At 40.9% G+C, this 21,621-nt stretch overlaps 1 long non-coding RNA gene and 1 other non-coding gene across 2 annotated transcripts in view; one reads left to right on the top strand and one right to left on the bottom strand.

Annotated features, from left to right (window-relative positions):
• The first annotated feature begins 5,379 nt into the window (after positions 1–5,379).
• The window catches only part of LOC139359526 (uncharacterized), a 40,324-nt gene continuing 24,082 nt past the window's right edge, over positions 5,380–21,621 (top strand). Inside the window, exons 1-2 of the long non-coding RNA XR_011615575.1 lie at positions 5,380–5,506; positions 5,782–5,856. This is a non-coding gene — a long non-coding RNA (uncharacterized lncRNA). The remainder of the gene's footprint in view (positions 5,507–5,781; positions 5,857–21,621) is intronic.
• Positions 19,192–19,298, bottom strand: LOC139359696 (U6 spliceosomal RNA). Its single transcript, XR_011616054.1, has one exon. It is a non-coding gene; the product is annotated as a U6 spliceosomal RNA (small nuclear RNA).

Raw genomic sequence — 21,621 nt, 5'->3', positions numbered from 1 at the left:
ATAGAGACGTGTCCAGTATATGCCAGTTCCTTTCTCCCTGTCCCATTTCTCTGTCATTCAATGTGGCCACCATCTTTAGTTGTCTTTATTATTAGGCGGAAGAAGCTGTTTCCCTTGGCTTAGAAAGCTTGTTTGAAAATACTTAATGCTAAACACAGGTCTATAGAATCCAGAAAGGTCAGCTTCCTATTGGGACTTAAGCTTCCAAATACCTGTGTCATGAGCCAGGACGCACATGCTGGGAGGGAAGATGTAAATCTCAGCCCATCTCTGCCCATCTGTGTTGTCATCAGAGGAAACTTCCCCTAGCAACATGATGCTGGGGTTAAATAACGTGTCCTCGGTCACGCAGCTGCTAAGTTGGAGTCAGGATCTGAGTCCAGGTGATCTGGGTCCTGAGCTCAGATTCTTAGGCTGACTCGCTACACTCTCTAGGTCTGGTACAAGCTGAAGAGGTGTAGGTGGAAGGACGCATGCTTATTGTGGGGTCCAGCTGTCTCCTGCAGGCCCCTCCCAGCAACACAGGCCTTGGTCTCATGCTCTAGTTTCGGAGCATGGGGAGCAGCGGAGCTGATATTTGGAAGAGCTGGGTACTCACAAGCCATTGCTGATAATGACCCTCTTATGTTGTAAAGGCTCTCACTGGGAGCAGGAGCCCTTTGGGTGTCGACTGTCCGCTCTAGACAATCGTGATGCTCTTTGTCACCTTGTGAGGAACTTATTTAAGACAGTGATTTTATTGCCCCTCCCCTGGCTAATGACTCTTGAGGCAGAATTGGTCACACACAAAGCTTCCTGATCTCCATACGGGAATCATGAGCCCACATAGAGCTATGGAAGTGACAGTAATACTAGCTTCGGCCTTGGAGTCTCTTCATGGTTGAGTTTACAATATCCAGCAGAATAAAATAGGGACAGGTTCTGAGTTTTCTTTATCTGGAAATATTTCCTTAATGAAATGATACAGTTTGCATGAGCTGTCTGTAGGTGCCCCGCTCTAGGGAATAGAAAGACACGCATCCCCTTTCACAGAAATCCACAAGAATAGTAGCTGCCAGTGTTGAGGGCTCTGTGCCAGGAGTATGTACGTGTACATATATTGTAATTTGGTCTGTCCAACATTGAAGTAGGAATTATACTCCCCACTTTACAGAAAAGAGAAGTGAGGCTCAGAAAGGGAAGTTAATTTTCCCAAGGTCACACAGCTAGCAAGTAGTGGAGCCAGATGCAAACCAGACCTGTCACACTCCGGGGTCCTCACTCTCAGCCACTGTGCTATACTTGGATCAGGCTTCTTTTCACAAGCTCGAAACGGCTTTAGCAAACAGCCAGCAATAAAGGCCACATGCTGTTCCTCAACTCACTGAAATCCAAAGTAACAGTTTTGGGTGGATGGCACCTATTTTTAATCGGATTGAGCGCTCAGAAGCCTCTAGAGTGAGTTGCTTTGCTCAAAGCAGTTACTCTACGCTAATGAAATCGTGATGATGAGTGCCACGCTCAATAAAGCAGAATTCTCTGACCTCGAAAGCTCATTTATCTGTACCCAGAGATGAGTCCAAATTATTTTCTCAGAATTTGGATGTAGCCTGACAGTCATGTGGACTAGTTTAGACCACTGTCTTTGGAGTTTGATTGTGGTTCTGCATTTAACTATTATTTCGGGCTACTAAAACTCTCCGTGGCTTAGTCTCCTCAACTGTAACATGGCAATAATAATGCCTATCTGTATGGAAAGCCATGTGAGTGTCTTCCTAATTACAACGGCTCTCTGAATTCTCCTCATCCTCCCAAAACACACATTAGTGAGGACAATAAGTGCCCATGATTGAGCGCTGAGGACGAAATATCAGTAAGACCCCATGCTAGCCATCAAGATACAGGAGAGAAATGTCAAATCATCACAATAATTAATTACAATAGAGTCTGATAAGTCCTATGACAAGATAAGTACCAAGAGAATGTTACTCTCCCGGGGTGGAGGTTGAGGAAAGTTTTGGAGGTGACATTTAGGCTGGGTCTTGTTAGATAAGAAGGATTTGCAGAAAAGGTCAGTTGTTTGCCCAAAGGACCTCTAACTAGTAGCGTTTCAGGAACTGTGATACATGAAGTAGAACAGAGGGGGTGTCTCGCTGTAGACCCAGAATTAGGAATCAGAAGTGAAACATCAAGTATTCCACTTTCTAAAGTGAAGTCAACTTTATCTCAGAGATGGCAATAGCCATCTCTGTCCTTCCTGCTGAGAGGGCGGGCCACCAAAGCTGATGTGAAAGCAGCTGTGGAACAGTCCCAGTCCATAGGCTTAGCTCCCTGGCCTTAGTTTACCCAGTGATAATGACACCGCCAGTATATCCCCCTCAATGCAGTGGCCATAGTCAGAAAGTGGGTTCAGCTGTGTGCAGTGGCTCACACCTGTAAACCCAGCAGTTTAAGAGGCCAAGGCGGGTGGATCACCTGAGGTCAAGAGCTTGAGAACAGCTTGGCCAACATGGTGAAACTCTGTCTCAACTAAAATTGCAAAACAAATTAATTGGGCATGGTGGCACACGCCTGTAATCTCAGTCACTCAAGAGGCTGAGGCACAGGATTACAGCCACTGACATGCCCGGCTAAGTTTTGTATTTTGAGTAGAGATGGGGTTTCACCATGTTGGCCAGGCTGGTCTTGAACTCCTGACCTCAAGTGACCACACACCTCGGCCTCCCAAAGTGCTGGGATTATAGGCCTGGGCCACTGCATCCGGCCATCTCTGCATATTTAAAAAGTAATTAATATCCTTAATATCTTTTAAAAATACAATGGTACAAAAATAAAGGAAAATGTTTAAAGATTATTTTGTTCTTTACGATTCTCTTGCTCTTTTTTGATTAGTTTAGGAATCAAATTTTTGGGGAGAGTCCAAAATGATGAAATTGGAAAATAAGCTCTATTAGGTGCACTATTAAGTAGAAAGAGCCTCTCAAGTTTTCTCCTAGGCTATTTGAAGTTATTTTATTTGGGAATTTTTTCTTCCTAATTCTGCCTCATAAGACAAAGTACTAGGAGGTACAAAGGATAGTGATGTAATGGCTCTGTTTCCCTAACACTGAATTATTTTCATTTGGAAGAAGTTGGTCAGTTTTCAGAAAAGTAATTATAAAGTTATTTTTACCTTTGGTTAATTTGATTTCTTAAATAGCACTTTCCTTGACAGAAATTTACCGTGTAAAGACAATACGTAACTGGTTCAGTCAGATGAAAATCCAATAATTAGCTTATGTTGAAACTAGATGTTGATTTATTACAGGATTATACACGTGGATTCCATAAAACAAAAGCAAACTTTATGGCAATACGGGAAAGGAAGAATCTCATGGGATCAGTATGAAAAGATATTGAGTAAGTTACCCTTTATATTATTTTGTAGAATATTTATTCAAATTTGGCTTTAGGATATGTTCACGGTTAATTGCAAATTGAGTGGCAGAACCATGGTGGCCATTTCACAGTTTCCAATTCCCATTTCACTGTCTTTGAGCATTGCTGCTACAGCATCATCCTAATCTACTTTTCCGTTTTTATCTCATGCTTCCTCTTATTTTACCATTGGCTGCTGCCAACCTTGACTTTCCTGTCTTAGTTCAAAGTGCAGCTTAGATGGTATCTTCACGGTATTTTGATCTCTTACCACCCACCCTAAGAATTACAACATTATTTTTATGATCCTCTGCAGATGTGCTAAAGAAAATAAAATTTTTTAAATTATAGCATTATCAGTTACTGAAGTTCTCCATGTTTGTCTTCCTGTTTATCCACTATCTCTGCCCCCTCCCTTGTCCCAACAATTGTATATTACATTTGTATGTATTACAACAATAATACATAGAAACTCATAGCCTTAATGTTACATTATTTAAGGACTCCCAATGTTTTTATGCTGATCTCAATCTATCATTTTAAATATTTTTTAAGGTGAAGTCATTTCGCCTCTCCTTTAATGATCTATTCTAGCATTTGATACACAATTTGGGAAATTTTTTCACAACTGAACACTACCGACAATGTTAAGTCCCGTGGGCATCTCATTGAAGATGAAGACTTTCCAATCTGGAGCCATCGAAAGATACCTGTCATCGTGTCACTGGTGAGAGATTATGTGATAAGTTTCATAAACTGTGATATACACGATTATCAACTGTACATTATGTGTACTCTCAGAAACACTTTCCTAGAGATCCTTTATTTTGTTGTGACAGTTTCAACAGTAAGACAGTTGTCAGATTTCTAGTCCTTCAGGACATGTAAGCCTTTTGTTTAATTTCCGTTCAGTGTATTTACATACACATTTTGAGGAATACACTGGAACCTGTGTACGGGATGCCTTTAATGTACAGACACCGAGCACCCCTCACACACAATGTGTGGGAATCACTAGAATGCAACCCATTGTAATCACTTGGTTTTTGAGAAATGGGCAGAAAAGATATATTCATCCATTCCTTCAACTAGCTCCTGAGGACCAACTCTGAGTTAGTCACAGTAGCAGGTAGAAATGTAAAGACCAACGTGGCCCTGCAGGAGTTTATAATCCAGGTGCTGGAGGAAAGTAAGGCAGGTACTCAAGTTAGTATGATCCAAGGCAGAATATGATTAGTGAGATGTGATATAGTAATGATACCTGACATTGTGTGTGCATGTGTGGGGGTGTGTGTGTGTGTAGTAACTTACACAGTATTTTTTCATGTTTTTTTTTTTTTTTGGCTCCATAATGATCTTTCCGTTAAGATAGAAATAATCAGTCTCATTTTACAAATGTAGACATTGACACACTTGTCTAGGTGAAGCCGCTATGAAAGGATGGAGTATAGATTTAAATCCAAGTCATCAGTCTCCCGAGTCCAGTGTGTTCTTGGTTATATCATTCTGCCTTCCTCGGTGGTGTTTTCTCCTGTGTTTTGCACGGTAGCCCTGCGTCTCAGCCAGTATTTCCATTTTAACAGCATGACTCTCTTTGGTCTTACTGTAGTATTCGTACAGTTAACTTGAATTTTAAAAATTTGGAGCCAGGCATGGTGGTTCACACCTGTAATCCTAGTACTCTGGGAGGCCGAGGCGAGCAGATTGCTTGATCTCAGGAGTTCGAGACCAGACTGGGGAACATGGCGAAACCCCATGTCTACCAAAAATACAAAAATTAGCTGGGCATGGTGGCGTGCTCCTGCACTCCCAGCTACTTGCGGGCCTGAGGCAGGAGATCACATGAACCTGGGAGGTTGAGAAGGCTGCAGTGAGCTGAGACTGTGCCACTGCACTCCAGCCTAAGTGACAAAGAGACCCTGTCTCAAAAAAAAAAAAAAAAAATTGTTGGCTTCCTTAAGTTTCCGTTGGTGGACCACACGTATTACTGTTATGGAAAACATTCCATTTCAATGGCTTTCCCTCCCCATATGCTACGCACTAAATCAGTGCTACGGTTTACTTCCGCTTGGACAAAATGAAGATAGCAGAGAAGGAAAGGAAAGTAAAAGTAAGATATTTTGTTTGTTTGTTTCTGAATGTTGAGTTATTTTCGTGAAAAACATAGTAAACTGTTAGGCCTAAAATAGAGAGGCATTAATACTTATCTGTTTATACTAGATATCATTTTTGGGGGTGAAAGGGAAAGGATGACGCACTTTTGTTGTTCATTCAAAACTATGAAGAGACTCCATGCATCTACTTTCAAGATCACTGGGGTCACTCAGTTCCTCAGATTTTGTATCCTCTGCCAAAAATGTTTATAAATTTTCTCTTTTGTCCCAGGTCATATAAAAGTGGGTCTGGAGTAAACAACAGACGAACTGAGCTATTTTTGAAAGAACATGACCACCTTCAAAAGTAGGTATTATTGAATGTACGTGCATGATGCGATTTTCCGTGTTTATTGATTCATTGACTTATGTAACAAACATTTTATGATGTTTATTATAGTAAGTGCTTTATCCATGCTAATTCATTCTATTCTCCTAATGACTCTTTTCCATAGAAAAGGAATTGCAACTCTTCCGACCATAATGAGAAAAGATCCTGTGCTAATCACTTAATTGTTACCTTAACGTTTTTTTTATTGCCTTAATGTGCTCTTTTCCTTAGCAAGTCTTGCTCTAAAGCTTTTGTCCAATACTACAGGTTATTAGTTAAAAAATCATGCTGATAATGACTTATGTTTGAATGGCCTGTTACCACTTATATATGAAGAAGCCATATAAAGAGACATTAGGTCATATATCAAATTCTAAAAAGGTTTTATTTTTCAAGATTTCAGAAGAAAGTACTTAAATACTTGGATGAAGTAGATATAGTTTTAAAAATAAGCCACCATAGTCTGTTTCTTTGTTTTTCTACTTTTCTCTGAAATGTACAGGTTTCTTTGCTCTTGACTTTGTGTTTTGTTGTAGAAACTAAGGATCAGAAAATGACTTATCTCTGTGGACTTAGCCTATAAGCACTTGAGCAGCTTGTATCCGTGAGAGTTAAGTGTGAGGAATTATATTGATATTTTCTACTGAATGTCATAAATTAGTCATGTCTTACGGGCTTAACATACCTTTCAATTTACTTTTCTTTAAAAGTCACCACTTTAAATATAAGCTGTTGAAATCAAAACACAGAAGGATCCAGAGCTTTTTAGAAGCCTGGGTGCTCCTAGCGTTGAAACTAGTTTTCTGAATCTGTTGGACATTATTGGTTCGAACATGGGGGCAGTCTCTTCTAGAGCATGTTTAGTTTGTGGTATTCATAGCTTTGGTAGTTCTCTTTGTATTTGACAAAGACCACTGTGAAAAGAATTTAGTGTTGCATCCAAAATTATATTAATCTATTCTTGGGGAACACAGTAATTTAGAGGATAGAATATTCTAGTAGCACAAAATACAGATTAGGTTGCATCAGTATCTCTATATTTATTGCTTCAAAAGACGCAGTTAGAAATGCAGTAGACTTTGACAATAATGATTCGATGCTGAGAAGCGTCTACCAGTTATATTATACACACAAATATTATTTATTTCATGACTTCAGAACACATCCCATATTAAAACTTATGTATGAATTTTGCAGAAAGTTTTGCCTTTGCTTTAATTATTCAAAGTAAATCCTTGAGGAGTTTAATATCATTCATTTTACAGGAGAATGAAGCAATTCAAGTATACACATCTTTAATAATTTGTTTAGGCTATAAACATGCTGAGAAGACAGAAATCAAAAGGTATTTTTCCATCTTAGATCAAAGTATAAAGTCTCAGACAATTTTACATACAATATTCTTTATATATATTATATACTTTATATACATTTCTTTCAACATTCTTGTGAAGAAGTTTGTGTGTGCCAAACCTATACAGTGAGAAACTGAGATAGGATGAAACTGAATGGAATGAGAGCTTCAATATATATATACTTCCAATATATATACTTTACATATATTTTATATTTTATATACATTTCTTTCAACATTCTTGTGAAGAAGTTTGTGTGTGCCAAATCTATACAGAGAGAAACTGAGATAGGATGAAACTGAGTGGAATGAGAGCGTCTGATGAATTAGAGGAGTTGTTGATTGTGAAAACCAGGGCTTAGTCATTGCTCTCAATATTGAGTACACGAGCTTCCAAATACATTTTTTTCTTTTTCCTTTTTTTTTTTTTTTTTTTTTTGAAGACAGTCTTGCTCTGTTGCCCAGGTTGGAGTGCAGTGGTGCGATATAGGCTTACTGCAACCTACGCCTCCCAGGTTCAAGCAATTCTCCTGCCTCAGCTTCCCGAGTAGCTGGGACTACAGGCGCCTGCCACCATACCCAGCTAATTTTTGTATTTTTGGTAGAGATGGGGTTTCACCATATTATCAAGGCTGGTCTTAAACTGCTGACCTTGTGATCCACCCACCTCAGCATCCCAAAGTGATGGGATTACAGGTGTGAGCCACCAGCCCAGCCTCCAAATACTTTTTGTAGTCAATTTTTTTGAAATTAAAAATACTTGCTAGGTAGCAAGATAATATTAAAATTATTAGTAAAATATGGTTACAAAGTAATGTGAAAAACTAGTTTTTCAATGTTACTGTATTTCATTTGCTAAGTGCTTTGAGGAAGAAGTGGGAAGATTTTTTTGAAATAACTTTTTTGAAATAACAAAAGCTCTAAATGTGCTTTTGTCGTAGTGCTCATTTTAAAAAGCATAGATAGTTCAACAACACAAAAAGAAAAATTTAAATCACACATTACTACAAATTCTCTAACGTCTTTTACTCTTCAGTAGATTGCAAGCCTTTTCCCAGGTAATCTGATTTTTGTTGTTGTTGTTTTTAAACATATGGTGTGGCCGGGCACGGTGGCTCATGCCTGTAATCCCAGCACTTTGGGAGGCCAAGGTGGAAGATCATGAAGTCAAGAAATCCAGATCGGCCGGGCGCGGTGGCTGACACCTGTAATCCCAGCACTTTGGGAGGCCGAGACGGGCAGATCACGAGGTCAGGAGATCGAGACCATCCTGGCTAACACGGTGAAATCCCATCTCTACTAAAAAATACAAAAAACTAGCCGGGCGAGGTGGCGGGTGCCTGTAGTCCCAGCTACTGGGAAGGCTGAGGCAGGACAATGGGGTAAACCTGGGAGGCGGAGGTTGCAGTGAGCTGAGATCCAGCCACTGCACTCCAGCCTGGGTGACAGAGCGAGACTCCATCTCAAAAAACATAAATGTGTATATATATATGCATATATATATATATATACACACGTATACACATATATATGGTGCATATATTGCATAATACAGAGAAACTATAAATTATGTAACCACTTCCCTAATGCTGGCCTTTTGTATTATTTTCTGTTTTTATTATTATACACAGTAAAGCCTTTGTGTGTATCCATCATTATTTTGATAAGTTCCTAAATTAGAATTGCAGGATCAAAAAACACACTCATTCGCAGTTTTTTCTATAATATTGCCAAATTTCCAAGTTTGATATTTTGCGGTAGGATCAGACTGTTTATGGCAAGAACTATGTTTAAGCTTATGCTTCTTCATAAATCTTCTTTCATGATAATGTAAATTTTTACTTGTTCCAAAAGTACATATTTTCGCTTGGAAAAAGAGTAGATCAATTATTGTAAATAAATGCCAGACTTTAACACACACACACACACACAGACACACACACACACACACACAGAGAGAGACAAAGAGAGAGAGAGAGAGAGAATTAACTTTGTAATGAATTGTTTTTACCAGTTCTCCTTAATACTCTTTTTATCTGAAAATGGATGTTTGTAGGTTTTAGCAGGTTGTGTTATGGAAGACAGAAATTTCTTTTCCTACAAGGTGAATAAGATAACTTTCATTTTTGGCTTGCTTTCCCTGAGTCTCAGTCAGAAGAAAATACTGACTTTGAATTAGTGTCAAGCTTGCAGCTATTTGTTTTTCACGGGCCTGTTGATACATTTTTAGAAAGTTTTTGGTTGCTGTTTCGATTAATTTCTCTTCCTTTCTACAATTGTTGTTTTTCAGTACTCCCTGATATTTTTCTTCTTGAAGAAGTAGCTAGTTAATTTTTTTTTTTTTTTTTTTGAGTCGGAGTCTCGCTCTGTCACCCAGGCTGGAGTGCAGTGGCTGGATCTCAGCTCACTGCTAGCTCCGCCTCCCGGGTTCATGCCATTCTCCTGTCTCAGCCTCCCGAGTAGCTGGAACTACAGGCGCCCGCCACCTCGCCCAGCTAGTTTTTTGTATTTTTTAGTAGAGACGGGGTTTCACCATGTTAGCCAGGAAGGTCTCGATCTCCTGACCTCGTGATCCGCCCGTCTCGGCCTCCCAAAGTGCTGGGATTACAGGCTTGAGCCACCGTGCCCGGCCGTAGCTAGTTAATTTCAAAGTTCTTCTCCTCACCCCAAGAACTTATGCCTTTATAATTGTTTCTCTCTTCATATTTATTTTATACAAGATATGTGGCTGATTATATTGTTTCTGTCTGTACAGATGGAGAGTTAAGGAATAAAGAGGACAGACTAGATTACCTCAAACACTGAAATGCTATGATTTGTCCCAAGTCATACATGCATTATCTGACCAGACATAATATGCTTTTTCTCTAGAAGCATTTTATCATTTTGAATAAAATAGGTCTTCTGAATTTACCTTAAGTTGACAACTTTCAGAGTTTTTCAGGGGTGAAGAGAAACTAGAATAAGGAGATAACTGACACAAACAGAAAAAGCCTCGTCTCTTCTGGATTCCTTTAATGCCAGTGGTCATCACCAGCTGTAGATCAGCCACCCTTTACCCGAGCTGGGACCTCCACCTTCTCATCTACAGGTGTATCACCTCAGAAATCTGCATCTCACTGTCACCCAACACATTTTCTCCTTCCAGGCCTCTGTAGTCTCACAAGTTTGTCTGTATTTTTCTTCTTATAACCTACCCTGCTACCCTAGCCCGCCTGGATCTCACAGGAGATTAACTGAAATACTCCCAACATTGGGCCTTTCCTGTGCCCGTCTTCCTGCTGTACCCTGGTAAAATGCCAGCCCAATCCAGTCTGTTGTTCTACTTCTGTATCTGAAGGCTAAAGAAAAAGCAACTAGTCATACAGATGAACCCTGTTTTAAAGTAACTACTAAATCTTTTCAAACTCATCTAAGTACTCAGCTTTGCCTGATGCCTTTTCCTTGCCCAACCCTGTTTAGTTCTCTCATTCTCTTCAACATCTTTACCCAATCTCCTTCCCCCTCTTGACCTTCCTGTCTCTTCACCTGATACTGAGGTTCTTAGCTCCTACTTCATTGAGAATGTTAAGGTTTTGCTGTCTTCCATAAATTGACCTATAGGAGTATCCTTCTTCACCCCTTTCCTATGGTTTTTAGGGGGTGGAATATTTGTCCTGAGAAGGCCAATACATCCATCGGATGCTTGTCTCTATCCCCATTTGCTACGTAAGTATTTGACTTCAGCCATCCGGTACGCTGGCTCTGTCTCTGGTTTACACCTGCTGTCTCTGTGTCAGCACTCACTTCCGCTTTAGCCCATTGACTTCTTCCCTCACAACACTACTGAACTTGTCAATAGGCACATCGGTGATCTCCTGCATGCCAAGTCTCACCGTCATTTTTCTTCGTGCTGTTTCTCTGCTGCTCTGCCTGACTTGATATTATAATCTCCTTTCCTGAAACCCTAGGCTACTGTAGCACAACACTTTACTGGTTCTCCACTTACCTTCCTTACTTCTCTTTTGTGTTTTTTCCCAGGTCCCTCCAGATGTGGCCTAGGAATCCTTTTAAACACAGTGCACCAGGCAGAAATTAGTTGGAATTACTTCATAAGATGCAGTTTATTTGCTATTCACCCTTGTATTTCAGCTCCATTATTTCTCCTTGATATGCCTGTCTATGAAAACACTCTCTCCTTCCCAGAGATGGCAGCTAACAAGACCTAGCGAAGAGAAATGGGAATTTTCATTCACAATTTCATAGGGAAAGCAATTGGTAAGATTATTTTACTGCCAAGGGTAATAAAATTAATGAGAGAGTTGAAGAAAGAGGCACGAATTCTGAAACTGTCTAGAACCATCTAAGAGGTAAAGCTGAGGCGTTTTATCCATACTTGCAGGCTGTGATTGTTTCATAGAAGTACCCTCTGATTTATGGGCATGTCATTGATCACAACTAGAATTACAGATTGGGCACATTAAGCACATCAGCGTAAAAATCCTTGACATTTTGGACGGGTGCAGTGGCTCATGCCTGTAATCTCAGCACTTGGGGATGCCGAGGTGGGCAGATCACGAGGTCAGGAGTTCGAGACCAGCCTGACCAACACAGTGAAACCCCATCTCTATTAAAAATACAAAAATTAGCCAGGTGTGGTGGCAAGTGCCTGCAATCCCAGCTACTTTGGAGGCTGAGGCAGGAGAATCGCTTGAACCCGGGAGTCAGAGGTTGCAGTGAGCGAAGATATCACACCACTGCACTCCAGCCTGGGCAACAGAGGGAGACTCTATCTGGGAAAAAAAAAAAAAAAAAAGCCTTGACATTTTAAAAATACCTCTGGCAGGGTTTCAGTGTAGTCATAATATTTAAAATATTACCACGATTTGTCAGTTTCTTACGTATAATTTTGTTTAGTCACATGCGTGATAAGAACATATAGACTTCTTGCTGGGGGCATTGGCTCATGCCTGTAATGCCTGTAATCCCCACTACTCAGGAGGCCGAGTCGGGAGGATTGCTTGAGGTCAGGACTTTGAGACTAGCCTGAACAATATAGCAAGAGTCTGTCTCCTACAAAAAACATAATCATAAATAGATTTCTTGGTTTGTAGGGTTAACTTTTAATATTTTCCTCCCATTAATTTGCCCCCCCCCTTTTTTTTTTTTTTTTTTTTTTTTTTTTTTGAGATGGAGTCTGGCTGTGTCACCCAGGCTGGAGTGCAGTGGCACGATCTCGGCTCACTGCAACCTCTGCCTCTCGGGTTCAAGTGATTCTCCTGACTCAGCCTCCTGAGTAGCTGGGACTATAGGCATGTGTCACCACGCTGACTAATTTTTTGTATTTTTTTTAGTAGAGTTGGGGCTTCACCATGTTAGCTAGGATGGTCTCCATCTCCTGACCTCGTGATCTGCCCGCATCGGCCTTCCTAAGTGCTGGGATTACAGGCGTGAGCCACCGCCCTCGGTCTAATTTGCCACTTTTATCTGACTAAGATACCTTAACTTTTTCCTTGGATTGGTGATATAGTGAAATGATTAGGGCAGGGTTTTGAAGCCAGAGAGATTTGGGTTCATATCCCGGTGTGGGCTGTAGATTTTGGGGGCAGTGGACTTAAATCCTCTGACTTTCCAGTTAGTTTTATTTATTTTGTTTTTACTTTTTGAGATGGAGTCTCCCTCTGCCATCCGGGCTGGAGTGCAGCCGCGCGATCTCGGCTCCCTGCAAGCTCCGCCCCTCGGGTTCAAGCCATTCTCCTGCCTCAGCCTCCCGAGTAGCTGGGACTACAGGCGCCCGCCATCATGCCTGGCTAATTCATTTTTGTATTTTTAGTAGAGACGGGGTTTCACCGTTTTAGCCAGGGTGATCTTGATCTCCTGACCTCGCGATCCGCCCTCCTCAGCCTCCCAAAGTGCTGGGATTACAGACAGGCTTGAGCCACCGCGCCCGGCATCCAGTGACTTTTAAGTGGGTAAAATAACCCTTACTTTGGGGAATGTTGTAAAGATCAGAGAGGATATATGTAAAATGTTTACCTATTCCAGTGCTTGGTATGTGGTAGACGAATTCTAACATTACACTGAGCTATTTTGCCCACTGTGGATTTAGAATAGAAAAGTATACTCATACATTAGAATTGTGCACCTAGAGCTAAGTGACTCCAGCCCTGTGGAAACCTTCAATGCCAAAATGGCATGTAGGACTAGATAGACGAATGTCACCTGTCCCTGTCTATTAAAACTCACTATATTGGGCCGAGGACATCGCTTGGCGGATGAGTAAGCCTCACCCATCTGGACAGCAGCATTTATACTTCAACGTTACTTTTATCTTCATATTTGCTGCTTGTTGTTATTTATGTGGTAAGTAGCATGAATGATTCACATACACACATATATATTGTCTGTCTTGTTTTGAAATATTACACCAAGGAGAAAACACCATTGTGCAGTTAGTGACAGTGAAGTAGCCCCAGACACAGTGCTCTTCGGTGGAAACATGGGAAGTTTACGGAAGAAGCTCTGTGTCATAGTGATAGCCGTAAACTTTGGAATATGCAAAGATCTTGAAGTGTATCTCTCACCTATACCAGGGATTTTGGTACAGTAGAGAATTGCATTTTGAGCTTATGAGAACTGGTAGCATTGGATTATTTCACTTTATGTCTATCACTCCGTTCATGGGGTATTTTCAGATTTCATGTCAAGGCTCCATTTGGTTCAGTTGGTACAATTGTCTGCCATGTTGAAAGAGGTGGCAACGCAAATTAAAATTATCCTGAAACAAGACTTTATTTTATTTTTTTTATTTTTAAAATTTTTAAAAATTATAGTTTAAATTCTGGGATACATGTGCAGAACATGCAGGTTTGTTACACAGGTATACATGTGCCATGGTGGTTTGCTGCACCTATCAACCTGCCATCTAGGTTTTAAGCCCCGCATGCATTAAGTATTTGTCCGAATGCTATCCCTCCCCTTGCCCGCCGTCCCCTGACAGGCCCTGGTGTGTGATGTTCCCTCCCTGTGTCCATGTGTTCTCATTGTTCAACTCCCACTCATGAGTGAGAACATGCGGTGTTTGGTTTTCTGTTCCTGTGTTAGTTTGCCGAGATGATGGTTTCCAGCTTCATCCATGTCCCTGAAAATGAGATGAACTCATTCCTTTTTATGGCTGCCTAGTATTCCATGGTGTACATGTGCCACATTTTCTTTATCCAGTCTATCCTTCATGGGCATTTGGGTTGGTTCCAAGTTTTGGTATTGTAAATAGTGCTGCAATAAACACATGTGTACATGTGTCCTTATAGTAGAATGATTTACAATTCTTTGGGCATATACCTAGTAATGGGACTGCTGGGTCAAATGGTATTTCTGGTTCTAAAAGTCTTAAAATATCCTCTAAAGCAGATTTCAAAATACAACATCCATGAGTCCGCAGGAGACCTGCTCACAGACGGCATCTGTAATTTACAGGAAGATGACGCTGACACTGGCTTAACCATGCACTTAGCACACCGCAGTTACAGTGAAAACCCAATTTTGTGCCAAAAGTGGGAAATAAATGGAGGCCTAAGTGTTTGCTTTAGGAGACTTTATTTGAGTCATGTAAAGAGAAAATGGTTTTATTACATGTAAAATAAGATTTAAAGTGGTCACTGTGAGGAATCGCCACACTGTCTTCCACAATGATTGAACTCATTTACACTCCCACCAACGGTGTAAAAGCGTGCCTGTATCTCCACATCCTTTCCAGCATCTGTTGTTTCCTGACTTATTAATGATCCCCATTCTAACTGGCATGAGATGGTATCTCATTGTGGTTTTGATTTGCATTTCTCTAATGAGCAGTGATGATGAGCTTTTTTTCATGTGTTTGTTGACCGCATAAATATCTTCTTTTGAGAAGTGTCTGTTCATCTCTTTCACCCTCTTTTTGTTGGGTTTTTCTTTCTTGTAAATTTGTTTAAATTCTTTGAGGATTCTGGATATTAGATGTTTGTCAGATGGATAGATTGCGAACATTTTCTCCCATTCTATTGGTTGCCTGTTCACTCTGATGATAGTTTTTTGGCTGTGCAGAAGCCCTTTAGTTTAAGTGTTTATTTTAATATTTGTGTAATAATGTCCAGGTTTATCAAGCAGAATGATCTACATAGGAGCTTTTACGCAGAACTCATTGTTCTTCACTTAGAGCTTGTTAGTCCCGTAGTAAAGTCAAATCCATCTTCAGTTGCTACGTGCCTTTGTTACACAGTTAAACTTGAGTTGGAGATGCTCTGCCGGAGGGAGGAATTTTCACTCCCCAGATGTGTTTGTGTAATATAATATATTTTTCCCCTTTCCCCTGTGGAAACTTTGTGGAAGATTATTTCAGTGTTAACCCTGATGGATATTTTAGTAATCGAACTAGTGTCTGTTACTCCTTTTTCATTTATTTATCAAACACTAATTGGGTGCCTTCTGGGTGCCAGACACTGCACTAGACTCTGGGGAGTCAAAGGTGAATCACACTTAGTCTCTATCCCCTGGGAATTCATTCTGGTGAGAGAAATTGTAAACAAACCATTATGATCCTATGGGATATTTTTTAAAGTATGAAGTGAGATAATGTGTGTGAAAAACTTTGTAAGCTTTACACATTTAAGATTTTTTTCTCCAGTGCATAGCATGATGCCTGACATATTTTAATTGCTCTTTATACCCTTGAATGAACTGGTGAAGGGCCAAGAGTTATGAGAGTATAATACTAGAGTGGAGACGGATTCGTTCCGCCTGATGGACAGGTGGGATGCGGAGGCTTCTAAGAATATCACTTTTGAACCGGACTTGGAAATATAAGTTATTTATTTTAAGAATCGAGAAAAGAGATTCTGGGGGGCAGCTGTCAGTCGTTAAAGTGCCTGGATTAAGATGAACCACATATCTACAGGCTTATACAGTTTACAAGACGCTTTTGTTTACCGTATCTCTTTTGAGCCTTATGACAGGTGCATGAGGTGAGTTCATACAACCAAGAGAAGCCTTGACCAGAACCTGGGTTCTAGGGTGTAAGAGACAGCATCTGGCCAGTTTATTCTGTACAGTTATGAATGAATGTTATGATTGCTAATATTATTGTATTTCAATTTCTGAAAGCATGATTTTCTGAGTTACAAGTATATGAAAGACAAATGTATACATGTAATAAAGTGTATAGTTTTGTTTTTTGTTTTTTTTTCTTTTTCTTTTTCTTTTTTTTTTTTTTTTTGAGACAGAGTCTCGCTCGGTCCCAGGCTGAGTGCAGTGGTGCGATCTTGGCGCACTGTAATCTCTGCCTCTGAGGTTCAAGTTATTTTCCTGCCTCAGCCTCCCAAGGAGCTGGGATTACAGGTGTGCGCCACTATGCCTGCCTAATTTTTGTATTTTTAGTAGAGAGGGGGTTTCACCATACTGGCCAGGCTGGCTTCGAACTCCTGACCTCATGATCTGCCAGCCTCGACCTCCCAAAGTGATGGGATTTTAGACATGAGCCACCACGCCCAGTCATAATTTCCTTTTTATTTCTGTAAAGCAGGTTAGCTTGTATTGATACATGAGGAGGTTGTTTCCAGAGGTTTCAGAAACAAGCTAGAAAATGCTTCCATAATATTTCATAGATTCTTTATGATTCAAGCAGTGTTTCAGGATTTTCAGTCCATTTAAAGCATTTATCTAACGAACACTAAGTAGAAACTATGAGCTCTACATTCTCGTGTAAGCTTTCTTTTTCTGTTATAGTTGAGCAACTTTGTTGACATTTTTATTTTTATTTTTATTTTTATTTTTTTATTATTATTTTTTTGAGACGGAGTCTCCCTCTGTCACCCAGGCTGGAGTGCAGTGGTGCGATCTCAGCTCACTGCAAGCTCTGCCTCCCGGGTTCATGCCATTCTCCTGCCTCAGCCTCCTGAGTAGCTGGTACTACAGGCGTCCGCCACCACGCCCAGCTAGTTTTTTTTGTAGTTTTAGTAGAGACGGGGTTTCACTGTGTTAGCCAGGATGGTCTTGATGACCTGACCTCGTGATCCACCCACCTCGACCTCCGAAAGTGCTGGGATTACAGGTGTGACCCACCATGTCTGGCCCAGTTGTAGCTCTTATGTTTAGATCTTTGATGCATTTTGAATCAATTTTTGTGTGTGGTGTAAGGTAAGTGTCCACCTACATTCTTTTGCATGTAGATAATCCAGTTTTCTCAGCATTATTTGTTGAAAAGACTCTTTCCCACTGAATGATCCTGACACTTTTTTGAAAATCACTTCACCATATAAGCAAGAGTTTATTTCTGAACTCTCTGTTCTCTTTCAGTGCTCTGTGTTTCTGCCAATACAACACTGTTATTTATTTATTTATTTATTTATTTTGAGGTGGAGTTTCACTCTTGTTGCTCAGGTTGGAGTGTAGTGGCCTGATTTTGGCTCACTGCAACCTCTGCCTCCTGGGTTCAAGTGATTCTCCTTCCTCAGCCTCCCGAGTAGCTGAGATTACAGGCATGCGCCACCACACCCAGCTAATTTGGTATTTTTGGTAGAGACGGGGTTTCTCCATGTTGGTCAGGCTGGTCTTGAACACCCGACCTCAGGTTCCTGGTGCTTCCTATTGCACCATCTTCCCAGAATCCTCTCCCTTCCTGTTGTGCTTTTATAGCCACGCCTGCTTTCCTCCTGCTGCCAGACTTAGTCATAACCACTAATGTATTCTTCATTTTGGTAATTTTGTTATCTCAAGGATGTTATATACACGGGATAATAGAAGTTGTAATTTTCCAGAGGCCAGGTGCGTGGCTTAGGCCTGTAATCCCAGCATATTGGGAGGCTGAGGTGGGTGGGTCACTTGAGGTCAGGAGTTCGAAACCAGCCTGGCCAACATGGTGAAACCCTGTCACTGAAAATACAAAAATTAGCCAGCTGTGGTGGCGCTCACCTGACATCCCAGCTGCTTGGGAGGCTGAGACATGAGAATTGCTTGAATCCAAGAGGCAGAGGTTGCAGTGAGCTGAGATTGTGCCTCTGCACTGCACCCTGGGTGACAGAGTGAGACTCGGTCTAAAACCAAAACAAAACAATATGTAACTTTCTGGGATTGAGTTTTTTACACTAGGTTTAATTCCTCGGAGATTCCTCCAGGTTGTTGCTTAATGTTTGTTACAGTTATACTGCATTTTGTTTAATTACTTATTTGCTGAAAGATAATCTCAGTTATTTCCACTTGTAGGTTATTGTGAATAAAACTGTTACAGCCGGGCGCGGTGGCTCACGCCTGTAATCCCAGCACTTTGGGAGGCCCAGGCGGGCGGATCACAAGGTCAGGAGATCGAGACCACAGTGAAACCCCGTCTCTACTAAAAATACAAAAAATTAGCCGGGCGTGGTTGTGGGCGCCTGTAGTCCCGGCTACTCTGGAGGTTGAGCCAGGAGAATGGCGAGAGCCCGGGAGGCGGAGCTTGCAGTGAGCCGAGATCGCACCACTGCACTCCAGCCTGGGCGACAGAGCAAGACTCTGTCTCAAAAAAAAAAAAAAAAAAAAAAAAAATTTACACAGGTTTTCATGTGAACATAGGTCTTCATTTAGTAATTTTGATAGGTGGGTAGTGATCTCACTGTGTGTATTATTATTATTATTTTTGAGACAGGGTCTTGCTCTGTTACCTAGGCTTTGAAGGGCAACGTTGTGATCATGGCTCATTACCACCTTAACCCTCTGAGTAGCTGGGACTATGGGTGTGTGCCACTATACCCAGCCAGTGTTTTTAAAATAGATTTCTGAGGAGATGGGGTCTTGCTATGTTGCTCAGGCCGATTTTGAACTTCTGAGCTCAAGCCATGCTCCAGACTGGTCTCCTAAAGTGCTGGGATTACAGGCCACTACACATGCCTCATTGTGTTTTTAATATGTATTTACTTAGTGGCTAATGATATTGACCATCTTTTCAGGTGCTTATTTGGTATCTTTAAAAAAAAAATACAGAACACTTTAAGAATTTGCATGTCATCACTGTGCAGGGAACATGCTAATCTTCTCTGTATTGATTCAATTTTGGTATATGTGCTGCTGCGACAAGCAAACTAATACCTTTATATATCCTCTGTTCATCACTTTTGGCTATTTTCTTTTTCTTTTTTTGATACGGAGTCTCCCCATCTCTACTTAAAAAAATACAAACATTAGCCGGGCATGGTGGCACATGCCTGTAGTCTCAGCTACTTGGGAGGTTGAGGCGGGAGAATTGCTTGAACCCAGGAAGCAGAGGTTGCAGTGAGCTGAGATCGCACCACTGTACTCCAGCCTGAGCAACAGAGTGAGACTGTCTGAAAAAAAAAAGTATTCTACTCTTGGTGGGTGCAATGTTCTGTTAATATCCATGGATGCAGTTAGTTCATGGGGTTGAATTAAATATTCTTGCTGTGAATATATGTGTAGTTTTAACAGTTGTTACAGGGAAATACTGAAGTCTTTCTAGTGGATTTATGCATTTCTCCATTCTATTCCATCAGGTTTTCTTTCACATATTTTGCAGTCCTGTTTTTTGGTGCATACACATTCAGGAATGTTATGTCCTTTTGGTGGATTGACCCTTCTCTCAATAAATAATTTCCTTCTTAGTCTCTAGTACTTTTTGTTTGCTCTGAAGTATACTGTTTCTGATATTGTCATCTAGCATTTCTTTAATTAATGTTTGCATCATATACGTTTTAAATTTTTTCTTTGCTTTCAACCTGCTTAGATTGTTATATTCAAAGTAAATTTCTTGTACACAAAATAGTGTTAGGCTATGTTTTATTTATTTTTCTTTTTTTTTTTTTTTGAGATGGAATCTTGCACCGTCACCTGGGCTGGAGAGCAATGGCATCATCTTGGTTCACTGCAACCTCTGCCTCCTGGGTTGAAGTGATTCTCCTGCCTCAGCCTCCTGAGTAGCTGGGATTACAGGTGTACGCCACCATGCCTGTTTTTTTTTTATATTTTTAATAGAGATCGGGTTTCACTATGTTGACCAAGCTGGTCTCAAACACTTGACCTCGTGATCTGCTTTCCTCAGCCTCCCAAAGTGCTGGGATTACAGGTGTGAGCCACTGCACCTGGCCTTTTTTTTTTTTTTTTTTTTTTTTTTTTTTTTTTTTTTTGAGACATGGTCTTGCTCTGTCACCCAGGCTGGACTGCAGTGGCACAATCGTGGTTTACTGCAGCCTGGACCTCCTCGGCTCAAACAATTCCCCCACCTCAGCCTCCCAAGTAATTGGGACCACACATGTGCACCATCACACCTTACTAATTATTTTATTATTTGTAGGGACAAGGTCTTGTTATGTTGCCCAGCCTGGTCTTGAACTCCTGGGCTCAAGAGACCCTCCTGTCATGGCCTCCCAAAGTGCTGGCATTACAGGCGTGAGCCACCATGCTTGGCTTTAGGTTAGTTTTTAAAATCCAGTTTGTCAATCTTTGTCTTTTTTTTTTTGAGACAGAGTGTCGCTCTGTGACTCAGGGTGGAGTGCCGTGGTATGATCTTGGCTCACTACAACCTCCACCTAGTGGGTTCAAATGATTCTCCTGCCTCAGCCTCCAGAGTAGCTATTACAGGTGCCTACCACCACGCCTGGCTAAATTTTTTTTTTTTTTTTTTTTTTGTATTTTTAGTAGAGACAGATTTGCACCATGTTGGCCAGGCTGGTCTCGAACACCGAACCTCAAATGATCTGCTCTCCTCGGCCTCCCCAAGTGCTGGGATTATGGTCATGAGCCACTGCACCTGGCCAGTTTTTGTCTTTTATTTGCTGTATTTAGGTATTTGGGTCATTTACATAGTTACAGATGTTGTCAGAGTCCCTTTTTTTGGGGGGGTGGGGGCGGGGACAAAGTGTTACTCTTGCCTAGGCTGGAGGGTAGTGGCTCAATCTTGGCCTACTGCAACCTCTGCCTCCCGGGTTCAAGCAGTTCTTGTGCCTCAGTCTCCCAAGTAGCTGGGATTACAGGCATGTGCCACCACGCCCAGCTAATTTTTATATTTTTAGCAGAGATGGGGTTTCACCATGTTGGCCAGGCTGGTCTTGAATTCCTGGCCTTAGATGATTCACCCACCATGGCCTCCCAAAGTGCTAGAATTACAGGCTTCAGCCACCATGCCTCGTTTAAGTTTTTTTTTGTTTTTTGATTGCTCTTTTTCCTGCTTTCTTTTGGGTTACTTGAACATTTTTGGAATTCCATTTTTCTTGTATTTTTTTTTCTACCCCAATTCACTATGACAAAACCATTTTTCTTTATTGTGTTTTGTATCTGTTTATTTTAGTTCGTTGATATTGTTTGGATATTTGTTCCACTGAAATTGTTTTACTTCTTTTTTTGAGACAAAGTTTTGCTCTCGTTGCCCAGGCTGAAGTGCAATGGCGTGA

The sequence above is a fragment of the Macaca nemestrina genome, chromosome 17, assembly GCF_043159975.1.
Source record: "Macaca nemestrina isolate mMacNem1 chromosome 17, mMacNem.hap1, whole genome shotgun sequence".
Lineage (NCBI taxonomy): Eukaryota > Metazoa > Chordata > Mammalia > Primates > Cercopithecidae > Macaca > Macaca nemestrina.
This window is presented reverse-complemented; position numbering and strand designations above follow the sequence as displayed.